This window comes from Cervus canadensis, chromosome 13 (genome assembly GCF_019320065.1).
Source record: "Cervus canadensis isolate Bull #8, Minnesota chromosome 13, ASM1932006v1, whole genome shotgun sequence".
In the NCBI taxonomy this organism is placed as follows: Eukaryota; Metazoa; Chordata; class Mammalia; order Artiodactyla; family Cervidae; genus Cervus; species Cervus canadensis.
In genome coordinates this window covers 37,348,046-37,367,225 of record NC_057398.1, presented here as the reverse complement: position 1 = coordinate 37,367,225, position 19,180 = coordinate 37,348,046, and the positions used below count along the sequence as shown (strand labels likewise).

Genomic DNA, 19,180 nt, shown 5'->3' with positions numbered 1-19,180 from the left:
TATACTGTGGTCTTGCTGCACTTTTCACTCTGGCCTCTTGTTCCAAGGGAGGGCATGAGCCTAGATGAACTCTAGAGCCCCTCTAACTGTGATCCTCCAGGAGAGTGGGGGTGGAGGGAATGAGTGTAGAGTGGGTAGGAAATATAGAATCCCCAAGTTTTCAAGAGGGTGGATGGCAGCAATGGTAAAGGTAATAGAACTGCCAAAAGAACATGAAACCAGTTACACAGTCAAGCCTAGAGTCTGCTGGTTCTTCATCAGTAAAAGAAACCACAAACACAGAGGGAAAAGATCATTGCCTGATTCAGAGCTCCTGGGAGAGGCTGAGTAGAAGTCCCCAAGTGCAGCCCTTTTCTTTGAGTGGTGTTTCAGGACTGTGGACAGTAGCTGGTGCCGTTCTTCCAAACACCTGAGCCACTGTTGAGGCAGGAGCCAAGCGATGAGAGACATTTTGGCCACTTGGAGGTGGTGTGATGCGCAACGGGAGGAGTGCTGAGGCTCAAGAACAACTCAGTTACACCTGGGGAGGGTTTCTGAGTGTCCAGTGGGGCTGCCCAAGCTCCTGGTGCACCTCTTCGTGTGTGAGCTCTTGTATGACTCAGCATGCAGTGCCAACCCTGTCTTCCCACCCTTCCCGGCTCCTTTGTTTCCTCTGGTCTCAGCTTCCTGGCACAAGTTGGCCAGCAGCTCCCTCTTCCCCTGCCAGGCTGGCTGGCCCTCTGGCGCCAGGAGGCAGGCCAACTTTAATAACCCTGACCACCAGGTTCCATCTGAGCCTCTGCAGTGACAGCAAAAAAGAGCTTTTCTGGCATTTTCCCAGTCAGGAATCTGTGCAGCTCTGATGGGCTGCCCCAGTGCCAGCTCCTATTCTAGTGCTTCCAGTGTGGGCAGGGCGAGGAACAATCTGTACCAGAGAACTTGGTGGCCAGGGTCCTTGAGCTGGAAGGAAAGGCTAGTGGACAGATCTTTAGTGCCCAGGCAGTTAAAATACCTTTTAGGCACCAAGGGATTCTGCTAACATTAGCATCAATAATAATGAATGGCTACCATTTATTGAGTGCCAGGCCTCGTACATGCATTACTCCATTTAAACTCACCCCGTGAAGTGAATCCTCATGGGATATGAATCCTCTTATCCTCATTTCCAGGTGAGGAAATTGAGGCTCAGAGAATAAGCTCCTTTAGATCACATAGCAGGTAAGTACTGAAGACTCAGCCCTAGGCAGTTAGATTCCATAGCCCAAGTTCTTTACCACATTTTTATTCTCATCTTTCGTTGTTGTTTGGTCACTAAGTCATGTCTGACTCTTTGTGGCCCCATGGACTGTGGCACTCCAGGCTCCTCTGTTCTTCAATGTCTTCCGGAGTTTGCTCAAACTCATGTCCATTGAGCTGATGATGTCATCCAATCATCTCATCCTCTGTTGCCCCCTTCTCCTCCTGCCTTCAATCTTTCCCAGCATCAGGGTCCTTTCCAATGAGTTGGCTCTTCAAATCTGGTGGGCTGGGGAGGATAAAAGACTTGGTTAATGTCACAGAAAGAGTCAGTGATGAAGAGGATTTGAGCTAAGATTTGCCTGATGTCAAAGATACCACATTTATCTAGTTTATTGCTCCCTGGTGAACTTGGTCCCTGTTGAGTGCCCACTCTCAGAGACCCCAACAGTAGCACTTAAGTCTCATTCTAGGTCTAAAACAACTACACTCATCCCCCTGTTCATCCCTAGGGAAGTCACTGCCTCTATCTCTGATCCCAATCTACCCAAGGAGAGATCCTAAGACAGAGCTCACATTCCAGTCTGAGAATTGCTTTGTCTGATGAGATTCACTCATGCCAACTAGAAGGGCCATCCCAAAAAATAGTGGGACAGGTCCCGGGACCCAGGAGGGCAGGGTCCTACCTGTACCTTCCAGGACCAAATGTAGGGGCCAAGGCCTCTGGCTACAGACATATCATGGGATTGGCATCCCCGATACAAAATGCCACATCATCTCCTAGCTTCTCATTTCCCATGGGGAGACTGAGGCCCACCCAGCACAGGGATTGCAGTGGTGTATTTGCCTCCTGACAGAACTGTCCTCTTGGCCACCCCTCCATGGCCTCTGTGTCCTTCATGACACCGCAGGGTCCTCATTTTGCAGCTGCACGTCTGGGGACAGCTGTTCTTGCCGGCATCCAGGGCCATGTGACAGATGTGGAGGAAGGATGCAAAAGGAATGTGTGAGTAGTCTTAACGGTCACATGGGAGTAGCTGGGGGCCAGGCCAGCAGGGTTGGCTGTGCCTGGGGATGCAGGCCGATGGCATGTCCTTACCCTCCCCCCACTCCTCCTCCTTGTTTCCTGTCCTATCTCTTCCCCAACATCCCCAAATCCCCCTCTTTCCCTCCTTTACACATCTTCCTTCCCTTGATAATGGCCACAGTAAACATTGATTGAGCACTTACTGTGTGACAAGCCCATGCCAAGTGTTTTACATGCACCGTCTTCTTTAATCATCACAATAGCCCTTGGAGAGTAATCACCTCCCTTTTGAGGAAAATATGACTCAGAGATCAGAGTTTGTAAGGTGCAACTGACTTCTGAGCCCACACTCTCCTGTCCCTCCTCCCTGTTGGGGACAGTAGCACCTCATCACACGTAAGGCAAGAGGGCCAGAGGTGGTGTGGTCTGTTCTCTTTTGGCTTTGGCCTTGGGTGGATTGACTGGCAAATGCTTTTTCCTCTTTGTTTTTCCTGTAAAACTCGAAGCTGATTTTTATCTCCCTCCCTGAATTGTTACGTTCCCCATACCTTCTCATCCTTCTATTCCCTCTGTGTATATGCGCAGACCAGGGTCAGCCTACAAAAGCCCTGAATCTAAGCCTTGCACTCCTCTGGACCTGATTTGGGAGGCTGGAGGAAGCCAGAAGAGCTCTCAGGCTCGCAGGAAGCCCTGATGATGCTTGATATTCCCTGAAAGAGGGTCTGCTGCTTCAATCTTTCCATGCCCCCACCCCACCCCATTGCCTGCAGGACACAGTCCTGACCCTGCATATGGCCCTCAAGGCCTTTCTTCTCAATGGCCTCTCCCCAACCCTGTCAACCAGTAGCCCCCTTCCTCACCCCCGGCAGCCCTGAATTAATCCTAGTTGAAGAGTTAACCTGTCATCTCTCAAGCACACCAGGCTCCTTCGTGCCTCTCAGCCTTTACTCACAACCTTCCATCTGCCTGAAATCCTCTTTCTCTTCTTCTGCAGCAGCTGAAATATCTCTCATCCTCAATGCCCAACTCAGGCCTTCTATGATGGAGCCACCCCCAGCCCATCCCACCCTTTCCCCCAGAGAGTCTTCAACTCTCTCTCCTCTTTGCTCCTAAAATGATTTCACACATCTATTTCTGCATTTGTCACAGTCTGACTTGTTTTCTATAAAAAGTCTGTTGTGTGAGCGTGCATAGAGTGCGAGGTTATGTGAAGACTCTGCGAGGGGTGGGGGTGGGCACTTCCCAGGCAGGGGCTGGGGACAGGGAGGGGCAGATCATGAGCAGCTGTGGAGCCTGGAGTTCTAGGACCATCTCCTCCAGGACCTGGACGCTGAGCTCAGAAGTCAGAGGCAGACATCCTTCTCATTTTAGGGATGGGGCAATTGAGGCTCACGGACTCAATGGACATGAGTTTGAGCAAACTCCGGGAGATAGTGTAGGACAGGAAAACCTGGTATGCTGCAGTCCTTGGGGTTGCAGAGTCGGACATGACATAGCGACTGAACAACAACAAAGGCTCATTGAAGGCTGACTTTCCCATGATCATATGACACTTTATAGAAAGACTGTAGATCCTGGGCTCCCAATTCCTAATCCTGGGGGCCCCCAAGGTCCCAGTTTAGGGCTGGGCTTTGCACACACACTCTCTCTGCACCCAGAGCTTTCTTGCCTGTCCTGCCTTGCCTTTCTGCCTTGCCTGTCCTCCTTGCCACCTTGATTAGTCAGCTATCACCATAATACTGCATGACAAACCACTCCAAAATCTCAGTGGTAGACTTCCCTGGTGGTCCAGTGGTTAAAAAGCCACCTGCCAATGCAGGGGACACAGGTTCAATCCCTGGTCCAGAAAGATTCCATGTGGTGTAGGGCCACTAAATCCGTGCACCATGATTACTAGGCTTGAGCACCTAGATACCATGTTCCACAACAAGAGAAGCTGCCTTGATGAGAAGCCCGTGCACCACAACTAGAGAGTAGCCCCCTCTCACTGCAACTAGAGAAAGCCCACATGCAGAGCAACGAAGACCCAGCACAGCTGAAAAGAAATCTCAGTATTTAACTCAGTACATTAACACTTACATGTTGTTCATGGGTCTAGACGCTGGCTGGAGAGCTCTGCTTCAGGTCATGAACCAGCTCACGTCTCCATGTGTCATGTCGGAGGCCATGGGTACCCCCAGTGAAGTTCCTTTTCCAGCAACTGCAGGAGTGCAAAGAGGACAAGCACAGCCACATAGACACACCCCAAGCCTCTTCTCTCATTGTATCTGCTACCATCCCATTGGCCAGAGCAAGTCACCTGGCCAAGCTCAGGGTCAAGTGGTGAGGAAGTAGACTCATGTAGCCCTGGCAAGGGTGTGAATGTGAAATACTAATCCAGAGAGTGAGGAGTTAAAGCCAATCCTCAATGCTGATTGAGGATTGAGTTGATTCAACCCTTTATGCTGTGCTTAAGACTCTACCTTTCCTCTTACAAATTCAAACTGATAACTGACTGCCCCCCAAAGCTGCCAGACAGGCACCCCAGCTTCCTTCCCCACAGCCACTAATCACAGAGCCTTCAGCTCACTCCCCACCTTCCCCATAGGAAACATAGCCATGCTATTTTCAAAATAACAGTGGAGAAGAGATGTAAGAATACTCAGGCTCTACTAATTGAATGTAAAGAAGAATAAAGGGACATGGAATTCATTTAACCTGGGAGAGTGAAGAGTTACCTTCACCCCCATCTCCCAGTCCCACCCGTTGTCCCAAATCTGAGAGGTGAGCTTAAGGGATCCCCAGAATCTTTGTGTCAAGTTCTCATAGGATCACTCATCTCTATAGCCTCAGAGTCTCAGTGTGGGGACACTTTTAATTTTTGCCTTCTTGCATCTGTTCACCATCCTTTTGCTAGCTGCTCACTGGTTTCCAACAGAGAACCACCATTCCCCTTCAGGCCATGTGATTGGAGTGGGGGCAACATACATGTGACCCAGGCCTAAGCCAATCAGGCTATTCCATCATCCTCTTGGCTACAGGGATTTATTCAAGGATAGACTCATGGCAAATCCAGCCATGTGAGAATTCAGTCCTGGGGTTTTTGTCAAATTGCTGGGCCTGATATGAGAAGTTAGAGGAAGCCCGAAAGAGACTGCTTTTCCTGCAGGACTTGGAACTAAGAAGCTATTGGATTTGTGTTACTAGCAGCCACAATGCCACCATGTCAGTTCTAAGAATAAAGTGTTTCAATGTCACCATGAACTGGGACAGAGAGAGATTTGACTTGAGCTTCTGGATCAAACTACGCCTGAAGTCCTAGTCTACTTTTGGACTTTTCTTCTATGAGATCAGGTGGAAGAGATTTTCTGTCACTTGAACTGAAAGAGTTTAAGTAAACTTGGAACCCTTTAATCATAAAATTTTGGACACCTAGAACTGAGGATGCTTAGAATTATAAATTCGTTGAATCTCAGGAAGTTAAAGTCCTTAGACATTAAGCAAGACTTAGAGCAATGAGGAAAGGGTCCCACAGCTATGGGTGTGTAGAAGGGGAAGAACTAACGTGTCTTTATGCACCTGCATTGGTGTTAGCACATTTATCCTATACCAGGACATCCTGCAGCACCAGGCACTAGACTGTAGATTGGCCCCGGGAGGGCTGGTTGCAATGAGATGCATAATCCCAGCTTCCTGGTCTCGGCAATGACATCAACCTGTAGCCTTTCATGGCTGTGCTCCTACAAGACGCCCTCTCACCCCTTCATCCAAGCAGAAGATGGAGTTTGAGCTCGCCTGGGACAGTGATGCTAGGAAAGGTTGCCACAGACAAGGGTCTGGAAAGCACAAAGGATGCTCAGAGGCAGAGGTGGACAATGTGGATGCCCCTTGGAAGAACTGCACTTGGCCAGCAGAGAAGCCTGCCCCAGACTGGACTCCTCTGTACCAGGGACCTGGCCCCAGCATGCCAACCTCTAGCTTGGCATCAGTGCCCACTTTTGCTGGCTAACCTTTCTGAGCAGAATCTCCAGAAAAGGAAAGGAAGGCTCACACCTCACTCTGGCTTCCCTACCTGCTAAGACAATTTTCAAAGATGCCAATGCTGACCTGGCTCCTGGGCTATATCCCTCTGCCAGATCTGAAGCTGACCCTGGCTCTTTTCCTCTCCAACTCACAGGCCCTCCTCCTGGCCATGACTTCTGGATCCAGGTTCACTTCCACTCTGGCCACTGTTCCTTGAGAGCAAATGGTTCTCTTGCACTGAGAGTTTTCTGGGTGTAATAGACCTGGGTTCTAGCTTCACTTTCTCCAGTGACTTGCTTCTTCTATATCTTTGGGTCAGTTTGTTGTTGTTCAGTCACTAAGCCATGTCTAACTCTCTGCAACTCCAAGGACTATAGCATGCTGGGCTCCTCTGTCCTCCACTATCTCCCAGAGTATGCTCAAATTCATGTCCATTGAGTTGACGATGCTATCTAACCATCTCATCCTCTGCCACCTCCTTCTCCTTTTGCCTTCAATCTTCCTCAGCATCAGGGTCATTCCCAATGAGTCAGCTCTTCACATCAGGTGGCCAAAGTGGGAGGCCTCCCCACTAATAATGAGCCTCACTACACCCTTATGAAACAGGCCTTACCACTCCCATTCTACAGGCAAAGAAACTGAGGCTCTCAGAGGTCCTGACTTCTTTCATTCAGCAGCATCCATTTACCAAATGCTGGTTGAACAGTCTACTTGCCAGGTACTGTACTAGGATCAGAAGACACTAAGTGACTAAAAAAAGGTCCTGACCCATAAGCTGCACAGTTAGAGTGAGTAAAAGACTTGCTCAACATCATAGAGCAAACTGTCATCCTCTTTGTACACAGTAGGTGCTCAGTCAATGCATGGATTGGCTGAAACACCATGTGGCCAACTGACAAGGGGAAATCATGGGCAAAAAGGCAGTGAGATAAAAAGGATGCAACAGAGAAACGGAGATGTCAATTTCCAGCCTTGAGGCTGGGTTTGCAAACAAAAATCTATCATATCTGACGCTATTTGCTAAAGACCAGAATGGAGATGAAGGAAATGAGGGGTGGCGGATGGCGTGCTTGGCTCCTGCCTGACAAAGCAGCTTGGGGCCTGCAGGGGCTGCACTTGGCAATGAGCACTGCAGTGGTCCCTGGATGCCCACAGGCAGGGCTGCAGAGATGATGGGAACAGTGCTTTATTCAGGATGGCCTGCTGGTAACACGGGTAACAGAGAGGGAGGATGCAAACCTGAGGATGAACCATTAACTGCCTAGTTAAAACAGCCTGAATGTGCCCAGCCTCAGAGATGATAGTAGCAGGTTCTTTCTCTCCTCCGGACTTTGCTTCTCAAAGTATGGTCCACGGACCAGTAGCATCAGCAACACCTGGACATTTCTTAAAAATGCATACTTTCAGCCCTATCCTGGATCTACTGAAGATGAAGCTGCATTTTCAACAAGTTCCTCACTCTTCCTCAAGGCTGACCACACGTTAGAATCACCAAGGGAGGTTTAGAAAACCCCGAAGCCTGGATCTACCCTGGGGATTCTGATTGGTCTGAGCTGTGGCCTGGATGCATGCATGAGTGCTAAGTCACTTCAGTCGTGTGCAACTCTGTGTGACCCTAAGGACTGCAGCCCGCCAGGCTCTTCCATGGGATTCTCCAGACAAGAATACTGGAGTGGGTTACCATGCCCCCCTCCAGAGGATCTTCACAACCCCAATCGAATTGCAACAGGACTTTTTTGAGATGTAATTGACATCTAACATTGCGTAAGTTTAAGGTGTACAATGTGTTGATTTGATACACTTACATATTGTAAAGCAATGGCCACCGTAGCACTAGCTAACACCTCCATCATGCTGCATCATTGCTATTTCTTTTCAAGTGGGACTTTCTAATGTCTGGCAGATGGTCCAATTGTGCAGCCAAGGTTTACCCTTGCTTTTGCTTTACAGAGACATTCCCAAACTTGACTTTATATTCTCTTCACTACAACCCTAGGAGCTCAGGAGGGTGTGGTTCTCCCCAGTTTTCAGAAATTAGGTTATTTTCATTTTTCAACCCAGCAGGTGGGTGTGGAGCAGGGGTCCTCCAAGTGAGGTCCCCAGATCAGCCGCAGAAGCATTCCCTGGGAGTTTATTAGAAATGTAAATTTCAGGGACTTCCCTGGTGGTCCAATGGTTAAATCTTCACCTTTCAATACAGGGTATGCAGGTTCAATCGCTGGTTGGGGAGCTAAGATCCCACATGCCTCCTGGCCAAAAAACTGAAACATAAAACAGAAGAAATTATTGTGACAAATTCAGTAAAAAGACTTTAAAAAAATGGTCCACATCAAACAAAATCTAAAAAAAGAATGTAAATTTCAGAATCAGAAACTCTAGGAGTGGGACCCGGAATCTGTGACTTAAGAGGCTCTTCCTGATTCCTGTGCATGTTCAGTTTCGAGAACCAGCAGTATAATGGAGAGAGCCCTGGACTGAGAGAGAAGATCTTGCATCTCCCCCAGGCTCTGTGTGTCCTTGGGCTTCCATCTCCGCATGTGGAAACTAAGGGAGCAGGGCTGCCCCCTGCTCAGTGTTCACCTGGCAGACATTACTAATCCATCACTGCACTATTTCCCACTGAGTCCTGGTTGACCAGAAATCTTTTCCCAGCACATTCCCTAACACTACCCTCCACCACCTACCCCTGCCCCCTCTGCCCACACACACACAGGGAGTGCAGCCTTCCCAGGTAGCTGAATTGGCACTGAAATTAAACTCTCTTTGTGAACCCAGATGCTCCCTGATCTCTGAAAATGCCTACACCTCTATGTCAGTGGCCAGTGGCCTCAAACCTTAGAAAGGGTGCTTTTTCTCTCCTCCTGTTCCTCCTCCACTAGCTCTAAGAAAGCTGTGGCACCAGCTGGTGCCTCTACATGGGCCACAAAGATGTGTTGGAAGGCAGGTGACCCCAGCTTCACACCCTTTCACACCTCCACATTTTGCAAAGCCTGTTCCCTCTCCTCATGTACACTTCTTTGCCTCTTCCTCTGGACTTACCTTATGCTGCCACCAAGGCCCAAGTCAAATGTCACCTCCTCAATGAACCGCCCTCCACCCCCCACCTCCTGCCCCCAGGTAGGGACACCTGAACTTCCCTGAGGATGGGAGCACTTCTTCCCTGCATTACCCTCTCCTTTATAATCTGCCTCCCTTGGTGGACCACAGCCCTGGAAATCAAGGACCACTGGGATCCTTAGCACCCAGCCCTGAGCTCAGTAAGGATAGATGCTCAGGATAAATGTGATTGAAGGAGACATCCAGAAACCCTGTGTAAGGAGGCAAAGCGTCCTCCTGGTCACAGTATCTTCTGCACCTCATTTTAACTGTGTATCGACCAACTTCCCACCTGCCAATCCTCTGTCACTCAGAGTACAGTGCTGGCCCTGGCACAGCCCGTCCTGGTGCCCAGCACAGTCTGTCTGGCCTGGCTCCTTCCCAGGGAAGTGGGAGGCAGGGAGCAAGGCCACAGCAGCATCCCTGCATCTCCAGCCAGGAGCTAAGGGGTGGGTTAGGGAGGCAGTAACTGTGGTCAGATGATGGACGCCAGAGTGCAGGGGAAGTAGGCACCAGGACTAGTCATGCTCAAATGTTAAGGCCAGTTCCAAGACATGGAGAAGCTCTCTCTGCTCACCTGCATGCCTCCCATCAGCTCAGCTAGGTGGGAGGAGGGGTGAGGTCCATTCTGTCCACACTTACTGAGCACCTACTGTGCATTCAGCCATGGGGGATGCAGCAATACAGCAAGGGGGACATGCACCCCTGCTCGCAAAGAAGGATGAGAAGAGGGAAGACGAGGACGTATGTTGAACATGGCTGTATTCCATGTCTTATGTGAAGGTGATGTGCACTGAGCCGCTCATGCACACAAGCCCTCTGTGCGGAAGCTCACATCTAACCTTCCCAGGGTCCTTGCAGGAGGCTTCCAGGACTAGGTTTTTCTTCCTGTGCCTCCCCCAGCTACAGGAATCCAGCTCATCCTCATCCAAGTTCCAGCTCAAACTCCATCTCCCAGGGGAATGCTATGGGAATGCCGTCTCCTCTGGGAAGCCTTTCCCGACCCCTCGTGCAGAACTCTCGGCTCTTTCCTCTGCTTTCTCTCGGCAGTGTGCCAAGGCAGTGGTCTCTCCTTTGTCTGAGGTTATTGGCACCAGGCTGCTGTGAGTTCAGCCCCTTCCCCAGGGGCCAGAAGTGATGCTGAACACTGCTGCTCATTCTCTCTCAGTCCTCACCACCCAGCTCCAAGTACTGCTAAGTAATGCTGTTACCATTTTACAGTCAAGGAAACAGGTCCTGAGAGACTCAGGGATTTGGCCAAAGCTGTCAGAGCCAGCAAGTGACAGAGCCAGAGTCTTACCCTAAGCTCAGCTCTTTCCAAGGCCATTGGATGGGTGACCCAGGCAATTCCTGGGCCCCTGAGCATAGCTGGCCCCAAGAATACCCACTGGCCATTTTACTACCTGTAAATGGGAACCTTTGTCCTCACATGGCTGTCCCTCACCCCCACCCCCAACTTGGCATGCAGACACCTCTCCCCTGGAGTTCACAGAGACTCAGATTGTTGTATTCCTGAACCAGGACACATGACTACGTTTCTGGGAAGAAAGACCTTTCTGGAGAAATTGGGCATTCCTCTCCTTCCCCTGCCCACCCTTCTCCTTCAGCTCAGAATTTGCATATTGCAGTTTCCCATGATGCTCTCCCTCCCACCTCACAAAATAATTGCTGAACAGATTGCATGGGAAGGAGAATTCCTGGATTATGGAGTCATGATTCTAAATGGCTGTTTATCTGTGTTTTGCTTCATTTCTTTAAAAAAAAAAGTTGAAATTTAAGTAAGTGAATTAAATGCAAAGGCAATGGAAGCTGCATCCATCACCCCATGGAGGATGGTGCTGAGCCTCCTCAGGAGGAAGAGACTGGGACAGGCAGGGATGGCTGCGAGCAACTGCCTGTTGGCTTTCTGGGCCTGCTCCCTACTTGTCTGTCACAGCTTCCCTCATTGTTTTCACCGCTGCAGACCTGAGGAAACAAGAGCTCAGAAAGCTCGAGTGACTGGGCCAAGGTAACACAGCTAATATGCGGCAGTATTGGGCTTGAAACACCAGCCAGTCTGACCCCAAAGCCAAGCTTTCCTCCTTCCTGGTGGTGAGTTGGGGCATTTTTCAGCTGCCTCTCTCTGAGCATCACTGATTGGCCACTCTGGTGTGCTGAAGCAGGGCACAGAGGCTCAGCTGGTAGGGACCCACTGCTGTGAGGTGGGCAGAGCTCTGTCAGAACCAGGTGGGTCCAGTGGTTAAGAATCCACCTTGCAGTGTGGGGGTCCCAGGTTCAATCCCTGATCAGGGAACTAAGATCCCACATACTATGGAGCAACTAAGCCTGCAGGTGGCAGCCACTGAGACACGACACAGCCAAATAAATAAAATTTTAAAGAAAAGAACAGGGTGGAGAGGTACAGGGGTCATCACAACCTCAGGGATAAGAGGAAGGACCCCAGCAAGAATACCTTCTCCTCGGTGCAGGGACACATCACACACGGATGCTCTGGGTGTCTCCCTGAACCCTGAAGTACATGCTGTCCTCCTGCTCCCCATCTGTGTGGCCCTTCAAGGAAGGGTAGGGGCCTCCCTCACGCTGCCAGAGTCATATCTCCACCTCTGCAGTTTATCCATCATTAGACCTTGGGCTAATCCTAAAGGAAATCAACCCTGACTATTCTTTGGGAATGACTGATGCTGAAGCTCCAATACGTTGGCCACCTGATGTGAGGAACAGACACATTAGAAAAGCCCCTGATGCTGGGGAAGATTGAAGGCAAAAGGAGAAGGGGATGACAGAGGATGAGATGGTTAGGTGGCACCCCTGACTCAATGGATATGAATTTGAGCACACTCCCAGAGACAGTGGAGGACAGAGGACCCTGGCGTGCTGCAGTTCTTGGGGTTGCAAACAGTCAGAGACAACTTAGCAACTCAACAACAACAAAGACCTTGGGCAAGTGACTTAACCACTCTGAGTTCCATTTATTCATCTGTATAATAGGGATAACAATAGCACCTGCCTCGTAGGGTTATTGTGGGAGTTAAAGGGTTAAGACAAAGACAGGGCTCAGGACAGCATCTGGCGTTAGGACTTCATAAATGCTCAGTAAGTGCTGTTGGGTAGAATCCTTCACGCAATGAGTCACTGGGCATGCGTATGCTGAGGACACAGAGGGGAGACACAGAGCCTGCCAACTCGGAGCCTATAAGCCAAGGGCCTGAGGAGGCAGGGCAGATGAGTTAAGACCACCCTGCGGGCAGCAAGCTGCAGTGCAGGTAAGCACAGGCATTAAGGGAGCTTGAGGCGCAGGGTCAGGGAGGGTTCCTGGGAGAGGTGACAGCTGAGCTTGATCTTGATGGATGAGGAGGCATTCACCGGTTGGCCCGTCCTGGGGGGCACAGGCGGGCAGCTAGACATGAGCCAGGCATCCAAGGAGAGGAACGACACATACAGAGGAGTGACCATTAGGGAATGGTAAGTTACCAGGATGGCGAATGTCAGATACATGAGGGCTGAGATGAGAGATGAATACAGAGAAGGAGGCAAGGACCAGACCTCGGGGAGACCTGGGAGCTATTACGGGTGGAATCATGACTCCCAAAAGATGTGCTGAAATCCTGGGATTTCCCTGGTGGTTCAGTGGTTTGGACTCCAGGCTTCCATCGCAGGAGACATGGGTTTGATCCCTGGCCAGGGAACTAGGATCCTACATGCCTCACAGCATGGCCAAAAGACTAAAAGCTATGTTGAAGTCATAACGCCCAGTCTCTGTGAATGTGACCTCATTTGGATATGGGATCGTTGCCAATGTAATTAGCTCAGATGAGGGTGTACCGGAGTAGGGTGGACCCTTAATCTAATGTGACTGGTGTCTTCATAAGTAGAGAAGAGAAACAAGTGGAGGAGAATGCTGTGTGCAGACACAGATCTGAGAGGGGAAGGGCCAGGTGCAGTCAGAAGCAAAGACTAGAGTGATGTAGTCTCTGATGCCGAGGATGGCTGGCCACCCTGGAAGCTGGAAGAGGCAAGTAAGCATCTTTTCCCAGAGCCTCCAGAGAGAGGGTGTCCCTGCTGACACCTTGATATTGGGCTTCTGGCTTCCAGAACTGGGAGAGAACATCTGGTTTTGTAAGCTTCCCAGCAGTGGCTCAGCAGTAAAGAATCTGCCTGCTAATTCAGGGGACTCAGGTTCAATCCCTGTGTTAGGAAGATCCCCTGGAGAAGGAAATGGCAACCCATTCCAGTATTCTTGCCTGGAGAATCCCATGGACAGAGGAGCCTGGTGGGCTACAGTCCATGGGGTCACAAAAAGTGGGACATGATTGACTGACTAAACAACAACAGCTGGTGATACTGTGTTACAGCAGCTTTAGGAACCAAACTACTGCCAGCTGTCAGGGCAGAGAGGGTTAATCCCCAGGTGCCTGGCCACCCTCACTTCTGAGTGTCCCCCTTGGTGCCCAGTGCTCGGCAGCCCTGAACAGAGACCTGGTGCTCTGCTGCCTCCCTGATGCCCCCATCACCTCTGCCTTCGCCCCCTGTCAGGTCCTCACTGCCGAGCCGGTGACCGGCCATGGCTACAGCCAGAGCATCTCATCACTGAGATATACAGCCAGCCTTGGGCAGGGTGACAGGGCCCAGTTGGGCTGGCATGAATCTTGTTTATCACAAACAGGAAACAAAGGGGAAAAGAAAACAAAGCCCTGGGAGGGAGAGATGGGCAGGCGGGAGTGAGGCCCCGGGGCGGGAGCGGGGGCCGGCCAAGAGGCGCTGCCCACAGAAAGACCCATTAATTTCCTGATCTTTGCTCCGGGCCGGGGACCAAACAGCCCCGCGTTCTGTTGAGGTTTATCTGTGCGCCTCAGCTGTGAAGCATGTGCGTGCCAGCTTCTTGGGTGCTTTAGAGATTTGCCAGGCCCAGGAGGGGGTGGGAGGCACCAATAGCAGCTTCCGGCCCATCCATTACCCCAGCAAAGGCCGGGCTTTCAGCGCTGTCCATGGGTGAAATTGCACCACATTCTGCCTGATAATGAGGTGTTGGCGGGCTTCAGCGTGGGGCCAGGAATCGCTCTGGCCTGAGTCACAGCCCCAGCTCAGACAGGCCTGGCCTGAGAAGCCAAAGAGGGAGGGCATGGGGACACCAGGAGGGGAGGAGGAGATGGTAAAGGCAGAGGTTCGGCACCAAGGAGACCTAAGGGAGCCGGAGTTACTGAGCACCATGGTGTACGCAGACGCACGTTCAGAGTTCTTCATCCATCGTAACAAGGGTGTGTTACTTTCCTGTAACAGGAAATACACACTGGGTGGCTGAAGGCAACAGAAACTCATTCTTTTACCATTCAGGAGGCTAGAAGTCCAAAAATCACAGTGCTGGCAGGTTTGGTTCCTCCTGAAGGCTCTGGCAAAGGGTCTGTTCCTTGCTTCTCTCCTAGCTTCTTGGGATGGCCGGCAATCCTCCATGTTCCCTGGTTTGTAGAGGCCTTGCTCCCCACAGGGACCCATTTACTCAAATGGGAAGGACAGAAGCAGGGATGGGCTCTGGGTGGAGGCAGGCAGGAGGGTGAGAACCTTGACACTGGCTTCAGAGGCAGGATCTGAGAATAGGACCCCAGGGCCCCAACCTCCTGCTGGCCCAACCGTTTGGCTTCCCAGTTGCACCATCCAGGCCCCCAAGCCAGTATCCCCAGCCCCGCGTCCTGTCTGCCCCTTGTCCTCCTTTAGACAGGTGGCCGCTGGCAGGGAGCCTGTGTAACTCATTCTCTGGACTCAGCTTGGTCACTCTTCTTGTACGAGGACAGCCTGACCTCTCCCCTTCCCTCCATCCCCGCCTCATTCATGTCTCTATACACCTCCTGTCACCAGCCAAACTTTGGGACACAAGACCCTACAAAGCAACACTGGGCTTGTATTTCTTTTTCTTATTTTTTTTCTGCACCACATGGCATTATGTGGGATCTTAATTCCCTGACCAGAGATTGAATCTGTGACCCTTGTAGCGGAAGCTCGGAGCGTTAATCACTGGGAAAGTCCCTGGACTTATATTTCTGATCCCCAGGCCCAGCACAGGAAACATTTCTTAATGAATGAAGTGAGTCAATGAACAAATGTGCGGAAGAGGAGAAAAACAACAGAGTCACCAGCCCCTGTCCCTTACCTCTTCCTGGCAGCGCTAGCATGAGGCCCCTCACTCTCTCTGGCCACTCTGCATTCCCCTTTCCCCCAGGCCACGCCCTATAGGGAGGGAGTCCCAGGGGGCTGGATTCCGTAGTTACTCTCCCCATCACCCCTGGACAGAGACCCTGGTCCAGAATGCAACAGGCACTGAGAGTGGCTGGGACCCTGCCATCTGCCTCCCATCTCTTCCTGCAGCCTCAGTGGTGGGAAGACCTGACAGGTGTAGACAGAAGGAGGGGGAGCCATGCACCTGATTGGTCACGGGCAGACATGGTCCTTACCCAGGTAAGGGGTCGCAGCATACCCATCCCAGATACACTGATACCCTCACCCACTGGGCCAGCTCTCCATCTTCCAGGGTCCCTGATATTTAGGGAAATTAAGGTCAGATCTGGATGTTAAGTATTTGTCTAAGCTAAATAGAGAATGGTACCAGGGAAGAAGGCCTTCAATTTTGTGAGCAAATAAATCATATGAGAGAGTGGGCTGGGGGGAAGGAGGCGGGGCAGGACTCTCAATTATTTAGGACCAAAAGTGCCTCCCAAAGTCTGGGGTACTGTCCACATCCCCCCTCTTTCAAAGTGTGGCTTCTTCACCTGGCTCTGTGGGCCAAGGCTGAGTCTTCCCTTCTCATGTAGACCCATAGCACCAAGTCCAGACTACCTCTCCCTGGATGTGACCCACCCCAACAGCAGCAGAGCAGGGGAGAGTGGCCTCTGGGCTCAAGTGGACTCAAGTCCAAATCCCAGCTCTATCACTAACTAGCTATGTGGCTTAGCAAATCTCAACGTCCCTGAAGCTCAGTTTTCTCATCTATGTAACGGGAACAAGCTAGCAGTGATTTTTACCAAGTTATCATCATGAAGTGAGGTGCTGAATGTAAAATTCTCAGCCTGGTGCGTGATCCATGAGGATGTCTATGGTTGGAAGAATAATGGCCTCCAAAGATGTCCAAGTTCTAATCCCCAAAATCTGTGAATGTGATACCTTATGTGGCAAGAGGCGTCAGGTTTGCAGATGAAATTAAGGTGGCTAATCAGTTGACCCTGAGATGTGGAGACTAAGCTGGATTATCCATGTGGGTCCAAAGTAATCACAAGGGATCTTAGAAGTGGATGAGGGAGGTGGGAGGGTCAATGTCAAGGTGATGCTGTGTCAGGAAGATGCCAGCAGACATTGCTGACTTTGAACATGAAAGGAGACCACAAGCTAAGGAATGCAGACAGCCCCTTGAAGCTGGAAAAGACACAAAGATGGATTCTCCCCTAGAGTCTCCAGGATGGAACACGGCCCAACCAACACCTTGATTTTAGCCCGTGAGACTCATTTCACACTTCTGACCTCCAGAGCTGCAGGATACTAAATCTGTGTTGTTTGAAAGCCACTAAGCTGTGGTGATTCATTGCAGCAGTAATTGGAACCCAATACTGGGCCCACTGAACAATCAATACTATCACCAGTTAGCACTCACCCAGGAAAAACATGTTGACTCAATAAATAAAAAGAACCCTGGCCTGGGCGTCAGGAATCTTGGATTCTGGTTCCAGTCCTGCCCCCAACTGGCTGTACTCAGGGTGACACTGTTCTCCAGACTTGGGTTCCTTATCCCTAAAGGGAAGGACTTAAATTACAAATGAGCTTCAAAGTCCTTGCCTCCCAATGCTAAACACTGCCTTGTTATATTTGTCCCCTGAATGGTTCTTGTGCCCCTGCCCCACGCCCCTCCTTTCCACCTGCAATCTGCTCACTGCTCCTGGGCAGGGTCCAGGCCGGGCCTGGCAGAGCCAGCAGCTCCCGGAGGAGATAGTTAATAAAGGCAGACTGAGGGGAATCAGTGTGCTCCGACATGCCTATGACAGATTGGTGAGAGAGACAGATTTAATATCCTGCAGTTTTCCTTCCCCAGCCTGGGGGTCGGAATTGATTAAATAAATTAAAGCCTCGCAGCCCGGGATGCTCTGGGTAAGGTCGTCTGGTCCTCCTGCTGTCACCGTCCGGATGCACGGCTCACCCCGCCCAGGGGCTCACACCATCGAGGGGTCCTGGGTCACTGGCCAAGGATGGAGTCCTGCAAAGCGTGGACATGTCATCCCTCTGCTCGGACCACAAGGGATGACAGGGACCCTGGTTCAGGTGGGAAGCGAGGGATGGGATGGGGAGGTGGGGGAGGAGAAAGAGAACACCAGAGGCATAGGTGGACTGGGACCCTTCTGGGAGCTGGGTATGGGGGTTTTAGCAGGAGCTAGATGGGCAGGGTGTCTGTTGTATGCAGGTTCATGCTGCATATGTGCCCAGGATGGACGGAGCAGGGGGAGCCCTCCGCAGAGGCCCAGGACAGCAGAGATGGGAAGGGACCTGCCCAAGACAGCATGTGGCCAAACTGGGACCAAGCCCATGTTCTTCCCTCCCGGCCCCCAGGACCCCCTCCCAGCACTCCGTTTCAGCCTGTGTTGAACTCCCCAGCCTGCTCCTTTTGAATTCTTCCCCATGACTTCCCTTCTTCAGGGAAGGCAGGCTCATCTGGACAGCCTCCTGAGTCTGGAGGATTAAGGGGTAACTCAAGTGTTAACAATGACAGTGGAACGCGTCCTCAGACTTGGCCAGAATGATTGGCTGTCTGGGGACGATTAGCTGGTCCCTGTGCCAGCTCCCCTCCCTGGATGTGGAGTAAGAGCTACCGGGAAGGCCACAGAGCTTGGGGGTAGGGGGAGAGCTCCCACCCCTCCCCTCCCACTCCCCACGGCTTCTACTTTGAGTCTCTGGGCCCTTTACAATGGGTGGAGGCATCTCTGGGTCAGTTTCCTTCCCACAGTGTTAAGTCTGAACCATCTGGTTGAGTCAAGGGCAGAGGCCACTTCACAGATGAGAAAACAAACCAGAAAAGGAAGTGATTTACTCAGGGTCACGGTTGCAGCCTGGACTAACGCTCAGGATGCCTTGCTGTCTCCTGTATCAAACTAGATCCACATCGGAGGAGGCACAGAGGGGGCTGGAGGCTAGCCTAAGGCTGGGACAGGGCCGGGGTGACAGTGTGGGAGGCAGGCTGGGGAGAGGACAATGAATTTGGTTCTGGACTCAGGAGTAGGATCACAATGGGACCCAGAGTCCCCCGTACTCCTCCTGTGCTCTGCCACAGATGTCATCAGCTTCCCTTAGACCAGCAGTCCCAACATTTTTGGTACTAGGGACCGGTTTCGTGGAAGATAGTTTATCCATGGAGTGGGGTGGGGGTGCGGGTGCTGGGGGGACAGTTCAGGCAGTAATGAGAGTAATGGGGAGCCACTCACCTCCTGCTGTGCAGCCTGGTTCCTAACAGGCCGTGGGCTAGGGTTTGTGGACCCCTGCTTTAGAACACATTGATCAGGCAGCGCTGTATTGGTGAATGGGACAGGCTCTGGAGTCACATCAACCAGAGTTCAAGTCCTAGCTTCCACGCTGACCACGGGCCCTCGGACAAGAGATCAGCTTCTTGGAGACTCAGGTTTCCCTCTCTGTCAAATGGTGCTGATCAGCACACCAACTCCATGAGAAATGACCTGTTCAGGGTAAGTGACATTTGAACTCGGGTCTGTGCAGTGCTTGCTGGAGCCCGTGGTGCCCCCACGTCCAGGGAAGGTAACCCCCATCCAGAGCCCACACAGGCCAGGCATACAGCACGTACTCAGAAGGGTTGAAAGT

The 19,180-nt window shown here is 51.4% G+C and overlaps 1 long non-coding RNA gene across 1 annotated transcript; it reads right to left on the bottom strand.

The window, feature by feature from the left end:
* Window positions 1–1,447: 1,447 nt before the first annotated feature.
* Window positions 1,448–18,923, bottom strand: LOC122452527. The gene is made up of 4 exons (XR_006272734.1): window positions 18,790–18,923; window positions 8,433–8,505; window positions 4,322–4,442; window positions 1,448–1,504 (listed from the first exon to the last, which is right to left on the bottom strand). It is a non-coding gene; the product is annotated as an uncharacterized LOC122452527 (long non-coding RNA).
* Between the last annotated feature and the right edge of the window lie 257 nt (window positions 18,924–19,180).